General features: G+C 39.9%; 1 non-coding gene across 1 annotated transcript in view; it reads left to right on the forward strand.

Annotated features, from left to right (window-relative positions):
- Positions 1–4,402, forward strand: part of LOC102000998 — an 86,497-nt gene extending 82,095 nt beyond the window's left edge. The window contains exons 4-5 of the transcript XR_258447.2: positions 1,557–1,648; positions 4,339–4,402. This is a non-coding gene — a transcript (uncharacterized LOC102000998). The remainder of the gene's footprint in view (positions 1–1,556; positions 1,649–4,338) is intronic.
- Positions 4,403–13,110: the final 8,708 nt, after the last annotated feature.

Raw genomic sequence — 13,110 nt, forward strand, 5'->3', positions numbered from 1 at the left:
AGGAAGGAAGGGGAAAGAAAAAGGAAGGAAGGAAGGAAGGAAGGAAGGAAGGAAGGAAGGAAGGAAGGAAGGAAGGAAGGAGAGGGAGGACTCTGTTGGACACTGATAAGAATTAGGTCATGCTGTATAGCAGTAGGTTTTAGTCTAAGGTTGAGACTGTCTGCGTCTATGAAGCTGAAAGATTCATCGTATTCATTAACCCATACAATGTTCTCTGGTCTCTCGGCCAAAAATGTTTTTCCTTACTGAGTTTGTTGAAGTGAAATTCATGCCCAATTAAAACGATGCTATTATACCTTTCAAAGGAACCTAATTACAGATCTTATGTTCCTGAAAGTATGAAGGTGACAAATGACTAGCAATGCTGCTGTTGTCAACACCGTAGAATTATAAATACAGCCAATGGCTCACTGGGGCAAATATTTCTGAAGCCCGAATAGCTACAAGTAACTTTCTCTCTAAATAGCTGTCCTTTTTAATAGCCCAAGGCCACAATATCACATTTTCTAAGAGAATAATAGAGCATACACAGAGCAGAAAATCCACATGGGTGTTTTTCTTGCGGCCATTGTGATAACAAGCTAGCTTTTAGCTACCATGCAAAGGCAAGAAATCACTCTCTCACAGACATGCAATTTTAAATGAAAACTATAGTATAGTATTCAAATTGTTGCAGTGTTCATGCTTGAGTTTTCATGGTTTGAATGTGAAATATCACCATAGATTCATATGTTTGAATACTTGGTCCCCAGCTGGTGGGGCTGTTTGGGGAGGTTTAGAACGTGGAAGAAATGGAGCTTTATAGGAGAAAGTAGGCCAGTGGGGATGGGGATCACAGCTTGGTCCTGTTTTCTGTCTGGTCTCTGCTTTCTAATCTGCAAAGACATGAGGAGGTGGGGAATCATAGCTACACCCTCTCATAGCCATGGAGATGATTGCCCCCATGCCTTCCCAAATGATGGCATATATTCCCTGAAATTATGAGCCAAGGCGGGGCATGAAGATGCAGGCCTCTTAGCCCAGCACTCAGGAGGCTGAGTCACATAGCTAGATCTTAGTGAGTTCAAATCAAGCCTGTTCTATACATTGCATTCCAGGCAGCCAGGGTTATAAGAATGCCATTTTCCCCACTTATCTTTGCTTTAAGGAATATGTGTGTGTGTATATGTGTGTGTGTGTATATATACATATATATATATATATATACTCTGTATATTCTGTATACATGGAATAAATAGGTACATAGGATATATATGAATCTATGTATCTCTATATAAAATACATTATATATAATATATTCCTCTAAAGTTTAATTTTAATATGCATATAATTTAATTTTATTTGTATATAATGTGATATATACATGTATATAATTTAATTTATATATACATATTTAATATGTGTATAAGATGTACATATTTCTCTAAAGTTTAATTTTAAAATTATTTCCTTGGTCATTCCTTTCCATGCAAGTATTTGTTATCTCTTACCCTTAATATATCTTGAAATTAACTCGTGGGTATAAACTCAAGAATATCTATGCAAATGCTCTGCAGTGCTCATGGAAGAAACATATGGATTTGACTATGCACACTCCTCAGCCAGACTTGGTGGAGCAGCAGTAAACAACATTCAAATACAAGGAACAGTAAGTTTTTGCTGTTCTGTAGGAGTAAAACTGTACATGTTTACTTTAGCGGTCTAACATAAAACTTAATATTTAAAATACAAAACACTATTTTTAAACTCAGTATAGTTTTTCTGAACACACAACTCATTCTCCATACATTTGTGTTTGTTGCCAGGAGCTATAATTTAGTTCTGCCCCCCTAAAAAATCTCTCCCTTCATATACCATACCTCTAAATCTATCCTACATGAGTTCAGGCTATTTATATAACATAGACCATTCTCTGTTTAATTTGCCAATCTAAGCCTTGCTTCATTTAAAAGAGGCACTGGAGGGAATAAATCACGGAAATGGAACTTGCTCCCCAATTTCATGTGTGGGCAGATAGAAAGACATCTGTGCAGCAGGGATCCGGGAACTGGGGCATTCCACTTGCTCTTGTTTTTCCAAGGGTGAAAGAAGAGACGAGTGTAACCATGGAAATGTTCCCTCCAAAAAAACACAGGTCTTAAACAAATCTCCATTGCCTAGAAAACACAGGAAGCCAGGAGTTCCCGCTTTCAGACAGAGAACTCAGCATCACCATGACAAACCGTAGCTGGCAGGGATTCCTCTCCAAGACAGAAAGACCTGTCTGTTTCTGACACAGCCTTTTGCTTTCAGTGTGGGCAAGATGCTTTTCTTCTACTCAATTAAATGTTTGTTAACAACTGTGAAAATGAACCAAATGTCTAAATTTTTCTTTTAAAATTATTGTCATTATCATTATTATTGATAATGCCATGCCATGGTACATGTGCAGGGGTCAGAGGTTAACTTTCAGGAATTGATTCTACCCTTCTACTGTGGGATCTGGGGTTCAAACTCAAGCCATCAGGCTTGTGAGACAAACACCTTTACCTGCTGAGTCATCTTGTTGGCCCTCAAATTTTCGTAAGTATTGTTCAATGTGTAGATTCAGTCCCTATCTGTTGGATACATTTAAATCCTAAATTTAGACTGGATAAGTCCTATGGTTGAAACAGGGCAAGTCCTACAATAGACATAGATCTTTTTTGGTCTAAATATAATGAAAACAATTAAGATTTGGAAAAATTCATGAAAAACCTAAAGCCACTTTAGTCAAAGAAGCTACAGTATTCTGAAACTAATAAAACAATTATTACCATATGCCTGTCATGCTAAGTACTGTCAAATGTTAGGGAAACAACTGTTGATAAAAATAGACAAGATCCAGGCCAGGCGGTGGTGGTGCACGCCTTTAATCCCAGCACTCGGGAGGCAGAGGCAGGCGGATCTCTGGGAGTTCGAGGCCATCTTGGTCTAGAAGAGCTAGTTCCAGGACAGGAACCAAAAGCTACCGAGAAACCCTGTCTTGAAAATCCAAAAATAAAAAAATAAAAAAAAAATAGACAAGATCCTTGATGTTTTACCACTTGTATCTATCTAATTTAGTAGAAGAAAGAATTATACAGGGAAGGTAGATAATCATAGGAGTATGAAAGTGTAATCATAAAACTCATTCTTCTGTACAAACTTGTAAAAACTTAATTTAAAAAGAAACCGTTATCTACAGTATTGTTTTAAGTGTGACAGGGAAATGGAACAGGGCAATAGGATGCTTGAAATTAGGAATGGGAAGTGACCTCAGACTGGATGGTCCCTGAAAATGGGTCCTTGAGCTAAGACCAAGGGCTAGAGGGGTGAACCATGTTAAAAAAGGAGGGCTCTGGAAAGAGGAACAAAAAACACAGTGGGTTTTGAAACAGGAGTAAGCTCCATGAATTTCTGGGGAAGATAGTGGCAAAGCAGACACATGTGAAGGAAACAGCTCTACAAACTTAAGGAACACAAAAGAAAACAATCACTTTCATTAGCATTTTATGATTTCTCATCTAAGATAGAGATGGTTGAACCAACTAATTTTCTGACTTCCACTTATAAAGCAGATATTTTAAAATAGAAAATGGATAGGATTAGATTTATTAATTGTGCTTCAGTAGATAGAAAGGTAAATGACTAGTAAAAATATAAGCACAACAGATTGAAAAAAAGAATCTAGTCAATAAAATTGTACATGTGAAGGAAACGATAGTAAAGTTTAACAAAGGTAATGTAGTAACTGTAAGGAGAAATATCAATTACCACAATCAAGCTGTGAGAATTAAAAGAAGGTAAAATAAAACTGAACATAGTGGTGGATGCTTTTAATGCCAGCATTTGGGAGGCAGAAGCAGAAGGATCTCTGGGATTTTACGGCCAGCCAGAGCTACATAGTGAGATCCTGTCTTGGAAAAGCAAAAACAAACAAACTCCTTAACCAGAGCAAAACAAGAGAAGGTGAAACAAACCTTCAATATTATTATTTTTCATTACTCATTTAGAAAGTTTTAAAATGTGCCCAAATTAAGATGTGGCAATTGAGATCAATTAATTAAGATTAATATAGTACTCATTTATTTTATGAACTTTAGGAGGCATATGAACAAATTGGTCAGTATATAAATGTATGCGACTTAGCTAAAAAACACAAGTCACCACTGAGTAATGGCCAATTCTTTGCAGAGACTTCCTAAAGTAAAACGTGTCCATCTAAGATTGACAGGCTCAGAAAGCACAAGTAATCTTTCCACGTTACAAAGCCCTTAAATCATTCTTCTACAATTCAAATACTGACTACTGACTCAGAACCAAACATTTAATCAACAGATTATCTCTGATATCTCAGTCCTCAGGAAATAATAAAACCTACAGTAGAGCATATAAGACAACCCAGGGATGAAGGAAAATGGTAAGTGTGTGCTATGTTTCCCGTCTTTGAATATTTCCATTTTCACAAGATAGGCCAATGGCTGCTGAGATTGATTACATGATAAGAACAAAATCATACTGGTCCTTTACTGCCCTCTGATGGAAGACGCACACAGATACACAGAAGTTTCCACCAGTAACTGTAGGTTCATTTGTTAGCCTTACATGTAGATGTTTTAGAACAATGCACTTAAGACATATACGGATTACAATGAGTGTTTGTAGAACTGAGCTGCAAACTTTACCGACAGTTGATGTTTACTTAAATGAGTAATCACTCTATAAGATAATCTTTGCAGAGGCTGGGTCAGCAGGTAAGAGCCTGAGCTGCTCCGGCAGAAGACTGAGGTTGGGTTCCTAGCATCCATGTGGCAGCTCACAACAATCTATAGCTCCATTTCCAGGGGAACTAATGCCCTCTTCTGGTCTCCACCAGCAACCCATAATCATTAACACACAGACATACATGAAGGCAGTAATTCATACACATGAAGTAGAAATAAATAAATCTTAAAAAATCTTTGTAGCATATAAAGTCATACATATCACATTATTTGATTTAATATTTATCAATATTAAATTATACATGTAGCTAACTTATACACTGTCTTATTTAAACAAAAGGGGGAGGTGCTGTAAGAACTCCTTCAGCCAGTAGCTTTTAAGATACCAACGCATTTGAGCGTGGCCTCTTATATTATGAATGCAGCCATAAAGTGCACGCTTGCTCTCTCTTCTAGCTGGCTGCTGGATTCAGTTCTTGTTCCCTGTTTGTGCAGAGGACTATGATCTGTGAGTCTACCCCTAAATAAATAACCCTCTGTTATACTCAATTCTGAGCTAGTGTGGGATTATTTTGTATCTTCCATCATCACTGAGGGCTCTCAACTTCATCAAATGATTAGCCTATTGATGGGTTCACAATTAGATGGGCTGGCTGGAGGCAACAGAAACTTAAGAGGCAAAGCCCAGGTGACAGAAGGGGACTTGAGGGCTACATCTTGTTCTTGCCCATCCCTTGCCTGTCTCTCCCCACTGCCTTTCTCTCCTACTTCTGACTACAGAGGGATAAGCAGCTTTGTTCTAGCATGTTTCCTCCACCCTCCATGTCCTGCCTCACTGCACACCCAGGAACAAGGAGCCAAGGACCGCATCCTGAAATCCATGAGATTCAATCAGAATAAATCTTTCCTACTGAATTAATTTCTTGACTTGTTTCTATGACAAAATATCTAACAAAAGTAACTTATGGAAAGGAGGAAGAAAGGAAGGAGGGAGGGAGGGAAGGAAAGAAGGGAAGGGTTGGTTGCAGCAAAGACATGGCAGCAGGAGTCTGAGGCAGCTGGTCAAATTGCATTATGCAGCCAGGAACCAGAGAGAGATAAATCTTTGTGCTTAGCTTGTTTTCTCATTTTTATTCGGTCCAGGACCTCCGCTCATAGAATGGTGTCACTCACATTTAGGGTGAGCTTTCCCACCTTTATTTACCTAGTCTAAACAATTCCTTATAGGCATGTCTTGAGACCTGTTTCTATAGTGATGGTAAATATTGTCCAGCTGCCAATCAAAATACACATTTCCTTTAACTGACTACCCCAGCTACAGTCCAGTGTTTTATTAGGAAAACAACAGATTGTTTTCAGGAAAGTACAGGAAAGATGAATTCACATGTATATCAGGACCAGAGGAAAGCTACCATTCGGATAAGAGGTCTCATGGAACTGATGCTGAAGACAGTGCCTGAAGAATGAGCTGTAGTCACGACGAAGAGAAATATGTGCAGGAGGAATAAGAAAAACTCTAGTCCTCCAGGGAAGAAAAAGTATAGCATATTTGAGGATTACCACGAACGCACACTCGTGCTTCACTGAATTGTGCCTGAAAGCAGAGACTGACATCAGCAGGGCTCAAATCGTCAAGGCCGTGACAAGGCATGTTAAAAAGTTTGAGTTTATTCGAAGTGTTCTTTTCCAGGCACATGGTTTGCAGCTAGAGAATGGCATTGTACTTTGACAGTGTATTCTGGTTTCTGGGTGGGAAAGAATTTGGAGCAAAGCAAAGACAGAAGTAGAAAAGTCAGAGGAGAGATAACTGCAGGAATGATTGAACCCTGTTTTAGGGTTCTCTAGAGGAGCAGAACAGATATACATGGGATGTACTAGAGTGGCTTACAGGCTATGGTCCAGCTAATTCAACAATGGCTGCCTACCAAAGGAAATTTAAGAATCCAGTAGTTGCTCAGTCCACGAGGCTGGGTGTCTCTAAAGGTCTTCAGTACACACCAGAATACTGAAGAAGTCGGCTGTACTGTCAGTGAAGAAATGGACTTGCCAGCAGGAGCACAAGAAGAACAAGCAGGCAAAGAGCAAGTGCTTCCTTCCTTCTTCCTCCTCCATCATGTCGGTTATCACCAGAGGTGCAGCCCAGGTTTATGGTGGACCTTCCCACCATAAATAATCTGGAATCTAGGGTGGGTCTTCCCACTTCTAATTATTTAATTGAGAAAAATTCCTCACAGGTGTACCCAGTCACTTGGGTTTTAGTTAATTCCAAATGTAGTCAAAGTGACAGCCAAAAACCTGTATGAGGTTCTCAACAAACTTTGGCCTGTTAATGTTCCCTCACTGTGGGATGGAGGTAGGGGTGTCATTGGACCTTCAACTGAGGTTCCATCCACTCCTTCCCTAATTGCCCCAAGTACTTCCTGCACAAAATTCTGCCCCAGAATTCCGTGTCCTTGGAGGAGATAGAGGGTAGAAGGTGAATAATGAAGAAAGGACTCCAACCTCGCAGCTTTCAGGAGAATGTCACCCATGCCCAGATGAGACTTGTCAGCATTTTGGGGGGTAATTCGCACTTATCACATATGCTCCAATAAGTAAACCCAATAAACTAATTGGTTTCCAAGCTAGACTTGGGTGGAATCATTTCTTTGCTTGGTTGTTGGTGCTCTATGTGGGGAAAACAGACACATTCTTTTCTCAGGAAAACTAACGGCAAAGATTCACAAGACCAAGGCGCTTAGATTGAGAATGCACTACTGGAATTTGGGGAGGCAGATAAATTCACTGTTTTGGTGGTAAAATGAATAGTGCTTGCTGATACTTGATGATAATCCTGAAGAACTTGATGATGACTTATTTAAACAGCTGATGAATGAAGCTGGAATGTACTGAGGTAAGGAAGACAGGAGACAATTCAGCAGAGAGAAAGAATAAAGTTTTAGCCAAGTTCCATGCAATCTTCCTTCCCTCTTGCTTCATTTATTTGATTTTTGAGATGGGTTTCTTTTGAGGACCAACCTCAACAAAAAACACTTCTTGCCAGGGTAGAGGCATGGGAAAATAAAGACACAAGACAGTATTGGGAGGGAGTTTCAGAAATTTTTCAGATCCTGAAAACCACCCGCATTTATTTTTCCACAGCTTTTATATGAAATGTAAACTGGGGGAGAAGGTAACAAAGGCTTCTTAACATGACAGCACGAGACTTCCCATCATCAGCATTCTGTTGCCTAGGTAGCAGGATGACTTAAGTCATGGTTTACTCATATACACTTGGTCCCATAGGCAGAAAACACCCCAGGTAATCTCATAGTTACAGTGGAAGGGGCAGAAGTATATTGGCATATCCTGATCACCTGTCAGGATGGTGCTGAGTTTTCTTAACTTCAAAAGAGCCAAGCAACCACCTCCTGAGTTATAAGGTGCAAATTACTCCTGTTAGTCTCTCAAGTTCTCTGACCACCAGACAATGCTGAGAAATGGGTCTGCATTTCTCGGCTCCCACAGGTTTCAGGTAGCCCAGGTTGGCCCCTAATTCACTCTGTAGCTTGGGATTATCTTGAGTTTCTGATTTTCCTACCTTCTTCTGCTAAGTGCTGGGCAAAGTGATATGTGCCACCATGTCAAGTTTCAGTAAAAGATTCCTATAAGTCAGTCAATAAATATATATAAAAAACCTCAACATATAGTTGACAAAAATAGTGGAAAGACATGTGTTGTGGGATTTCAACCCCTTTGTCCAATGGCTTTTGGGGATTATGACTCCTAGGGTGTGGTCTTGTCTGTGGACAGGACAATTTATAAGTTTAGGGAGAGGGTCTTATGCTCTCTTGTTCCCGCATTCTCTTGGGTGGTTGGAGCAGAGCAGGTGACTTGCTCTTCACCCCTGGACAGAATGACTGGGCGACTGGATTGGACGAAGGCAGCTGAATCAGCGACAATGTCTAAATCGTTCTGTATCAGTGAGTGGTTACCCCTATTTTATACCTAAATAAACTCTTGAGAGCCCTTAACAGGCTCTTGTGTCATCACGGTACAGGCGTGAGACTCTTTAAAAGAATGTGCAGAGTAAGAAGCTATGACTGAAGTGGCAAATACAAGAGGAAGAATCACTGAGACCTAGGTCAGAGGAAAGGCAAGAGCGCATCATGCTAGGTGCACACCTTTTGTAATCATCCCTTAAATACTAGCTCTTTTTCTGGGCAGTGATTTCAGCATCAATTTCTTGTTTTATTCCACATAGCAGTGGCCACTTAGTCCGTATGGCTTACTGGCAAGCTAGACCCACGTGGACCTCTCCCAGAGACTGTAACGCACTCTTTTATCCTTTAATGGTTTTCAAGGCATCTCCATATCACGTGGTTAATCCCATTCATCGAGTCATCGAGCAGGTGTGTCACTTCACAGCCCTGGATTCTCCTATGGACAACTCATTCTCGGCTCATCCACGGCTGCATGTCTTATTACCCATTATAGGGAGCACACAGACACTCCTGTAACAAAGGAAGCATACAATCCCAAGCCACAAAGGAAAAGACAGCCACATGGGGATTGCTCCCATGAATACTCCAGCCCACACAGATCAGCCACTTGAGCACGGCTCAGCACCTATGGCAAGGTCATCTAACCACTCCTTCCCAAGTCACCTTTGGGACGTGTCAGTCCTTGTTAAGAAGCCAGTTGTGTTGTGTGACCTTTCCTGAGGAGATGAGAACAAATGTTTACTCATCCCAGGTAGGGAACCAATAACAGAGCAAAGAAACAACTCCATCAAAACCCAATCTGGTAAACTGATAAATTGATCTACCTTTGATGGAGGAAGGTCATTGAAAGAAGCTGCTTGCCCTGATAGGTTAAAACATAGGTGGGAGGAGTAAACAGAACAGAATGCTGGGAGGAAGAGGAAGTAAGCTCAGAGACTCGACAGCTCTGCTGTGGAGCAGAGATGTCATGCTCCCGGCTCCTGGGCGGATGTGGGTATAGCTCTGCTCTCTGAGGCACACGCGATGAAGCTCTGACCCAGGATGGACATAGGCTAGAAGCTCCGTGGTAAGCCACCTCATGGGCTACAGCAGATTATAAGAAATGGGCTAGTCCAGGTGAGAGAATTAGCCTAGAAGAGGCTAGATAGAAATGGGCCAAGCAGTGTTTAAAAGAATACAGTGTCCGTGTAATTATTTCGGGTAAAGCTAGCTGGGTGGCGGGACACAGCCCACCGCTCCTTATTACTACATACCTTCAAGGCAGTATCTCTTTAACAGTTAATACCACTTGTTATGCCTTGGGTAAGAATGAAGCTTAAGAGTCTGGTAAAGTTTTTCCTTCCTGAGTTTTAAGAAGTCTTCCAAGTGCTTTAATTTGGAACTTGGTCTCTCTCTCTCTCTCTCTCTCTCTCTCTCTCTCTCTCTCTCTCTCTCTCTCTCTCTCAAAAGACTCACTATGCAGCCCCTGAAAGTCATAAAGATTCTCCTGCCTCTGCCTCCTAAACATTGACATTAAGGACTGGGCCCCACAACAGGGACTTTCTGAGTCTTAAGGACCCTCCAACTAGGATGAAATCACTACACAGCAGAGCAGAGCAAAGCTTTAGAAATTACCTCAGTCTTGAGGTAGGTTGTTTTCTAATTTTCTGAGAAATCGCCATACTAATATCTAAAGGGGCTGTACCAGCTTGCACTCCCACCAGCAATGCAGGAATGTTTTCTTTACCCCACAACCTTTCCAGCATAAATTGTCATCAGTGTTTTTGATCTTACAAGTACGAGATGGAATCTCAGTGTTACTTTGATTTTCTCTGATGACTAAGGATGTTAAGCATTTCCTTAAGTTACTCTTAGCCATTTTAGATTCCTCTGCTGAGAGTTCTTTGTTTAGTTCTGTACTTCATTTTTTTAATTGGATTATTTGTTCCTTTGATGGCTAATTTCTTGAGTTCTTTGTATATTTTAGAGATCAGACCTCTGTCTGATGTGGGGTTGGTGAAGATCTTTTCCTATTCTGTAGGCAGCATTTTGTCTTGTTGACTGTGTCCTTTGTTTTACAGAAGCTTTTCAGTTTCAGGAGGTCCCATTTATTAATTGTTTCTCCCAGCAATACCACTTTTGGGTATATACCCAAAGGATGCTCAATCATATCACAAGGACTTGTGCTCAACTATGTTCATAGCCTTGTCATAGCCAGAACCTGGAAACAACCTAATTGTCTCTCAACTGAAGAATGGATAAGGAAAATGTGGTACATTTACACAATGGAGTACTGTACAACAGAAAAAAAAATGGCATCTTGAAATTTGCAGGCAAAGTGATGGAGCTAGAAAACATCTATTGAGTGAGGTAACCTAGACCCAGAAAGACAATTATCATATGTACTCACTCATAAGTGGATTTTAGAGATAAAGCAAAGAAAACCAGCCTACAAATCACAATACCCAAGAACCTGGACAACAATGAGAACCCTACATGGGAAGTAGCACAAAGCTCTTATGAGCTAGGTACCTTGTAACAAGAACAGAAATGCTCACTGAAACTAAAATTAAGTAAAAATTATTGTTACATGAGAAAGCAAATCATTACAAATTATATATGTATAGGAAGTCTGCTTGTTCATCCTGGCTGCCCGGCCACCCAGAACCAAAATAATCACACAGAAATTGTATTAATTAAAACACTGCTCGGCCCATTAGCTCTAGCTTTTTATTGGCTAACTCTTACATATTAATTTAACCCATTTCTATTAATATGTATATCACCATAAGGTTGTGACCTAACAGCAAAGTTTCAGCACGTCTCTCTCTGGCAGTGGATCCATGGTGTCTCCCTGACTTTGCCTTCTTCCTCCCAGCATTCTGTTTAGTTTCCCCTGCCTACCCAAGTTCTGCCCTATCAACAGGCCACTGCAGTTTCTTTATTCATTAATGGTAACCACAGCACACAGAGGGGACATCCACATCATATATATTCCATACTGAGGGTATGAAACACTAGAACTAAATTTCCACCCCTCCACACATCTAGAATCAGCTCTTTTCTTTCATTGCTGTTAAATACTAAAGGCAACCACCCAAGCTAACACGTATTTTTTTAAAAATACGGTATTGAGGTTAGAACCCAGGGCCTTGTATAAGCTCCCCATGTGCTTTACCACTGTACTATCAATCCTCAAGCAAAAACTTCTAAGTGGCTTTCTTTTTCCCATATCCAATACATTAGTAAATCCTATAACCTGTCCCTTCACAACTTACCTTCATCTCACATTACCTCTCTTACAGCAATCTAAGCTACCACCATCTCAGTGAGATTCCTAGATTACTTCTTCACTGGGGCAACGCAGATCCCTAGAAATCTATTTCCACAAAGTAGCCAAGTAAATCTAGGACAAATTTAATCATGTAACCCTGTGATTTCCCCAACTTACTTCATGCAGTTAATTTGTAATGAAATCCAAATTCTACAGCTCTTTATGGCTTTATTCCCACACCTTCAACTCTCTCTCTCTCTGTCTATCTACACATTCTTGGAATTATGTAGACCAGGGTGACCTCAAACTCACAGATATCTGCCTCCTCTGCCTCTTGAGTGCTGGGATTAAAGGTTTGTACCATTACTCAATGGCTTCTGCCATAATTTCATCTTCACTATCCTTAGCAAATTACTAAACCAAATTCATAATATAATTCTATTTTGAAAAACACAATACACATATGCATAAATATGAGAAAGGATATTTCCAAACATGAATAATCATTGGTAAAAAGATTACAATTAATTTTTTCTTAATGTAAAAAAAGTTAATTTCTAATTCTAACAATTGTTATACCAAAACAGAAAAAGGCATTAAACCCTTTGCATCTAGTGTGGCAATAGAGTAACCATCCCCCAGATCTTAGCACAACCTATGCCATGTTGGAAGCACCATTTTTACCTTAGAACCTAGCACATAGGTCCCAACACCTGCTAAAACTGGAACATCAAACTAATCCATCAAAGACCTGGTCCATGATTCCAGGACCCAAGAAAGTCTTTAAACGGTCACTCTGCTTTTTGGCTTCTGTAGTTTTTCTCCCTTACTGTTCTTGCTAATCAAAGTGTGACAACCAGATGTGTTTTTTGTGCACAAAGGACAAAAAGAGATAAAGCTCGGGGCTGGATGATTTGGGTAAGCTCCCTACATAGTCACCAGTAGGCAGTACAGATTTTCTATGTGTTCTTTTTTGGAGTTTCCATGCAATGTTAGTACTTATACATAGAATATATAGAAAGAAATCATGTCACCAAAAATAAATCACACAAGAAATACTTAGTAAATACTATTTATTAATATAGACATTTTGGTCATTATTTCATTTTTATACAATAAGAACTACTATCCCCAAATTACTGATTGGTAA

This window comes from Microtus ochrogaster, chromosome 16 (genome assembly GCF_000317375.1).
Source record: "Microtus ochrogaster isolate Prairie Vole_2 chromosome 16, MicOch1.0, whole genome shotgun sequence".
NCBI lineage: Eukaryota > Metazoa > Chordata > Mammalia > Rodentia > Cricetidae > Microtus > Microtus ochrogaster.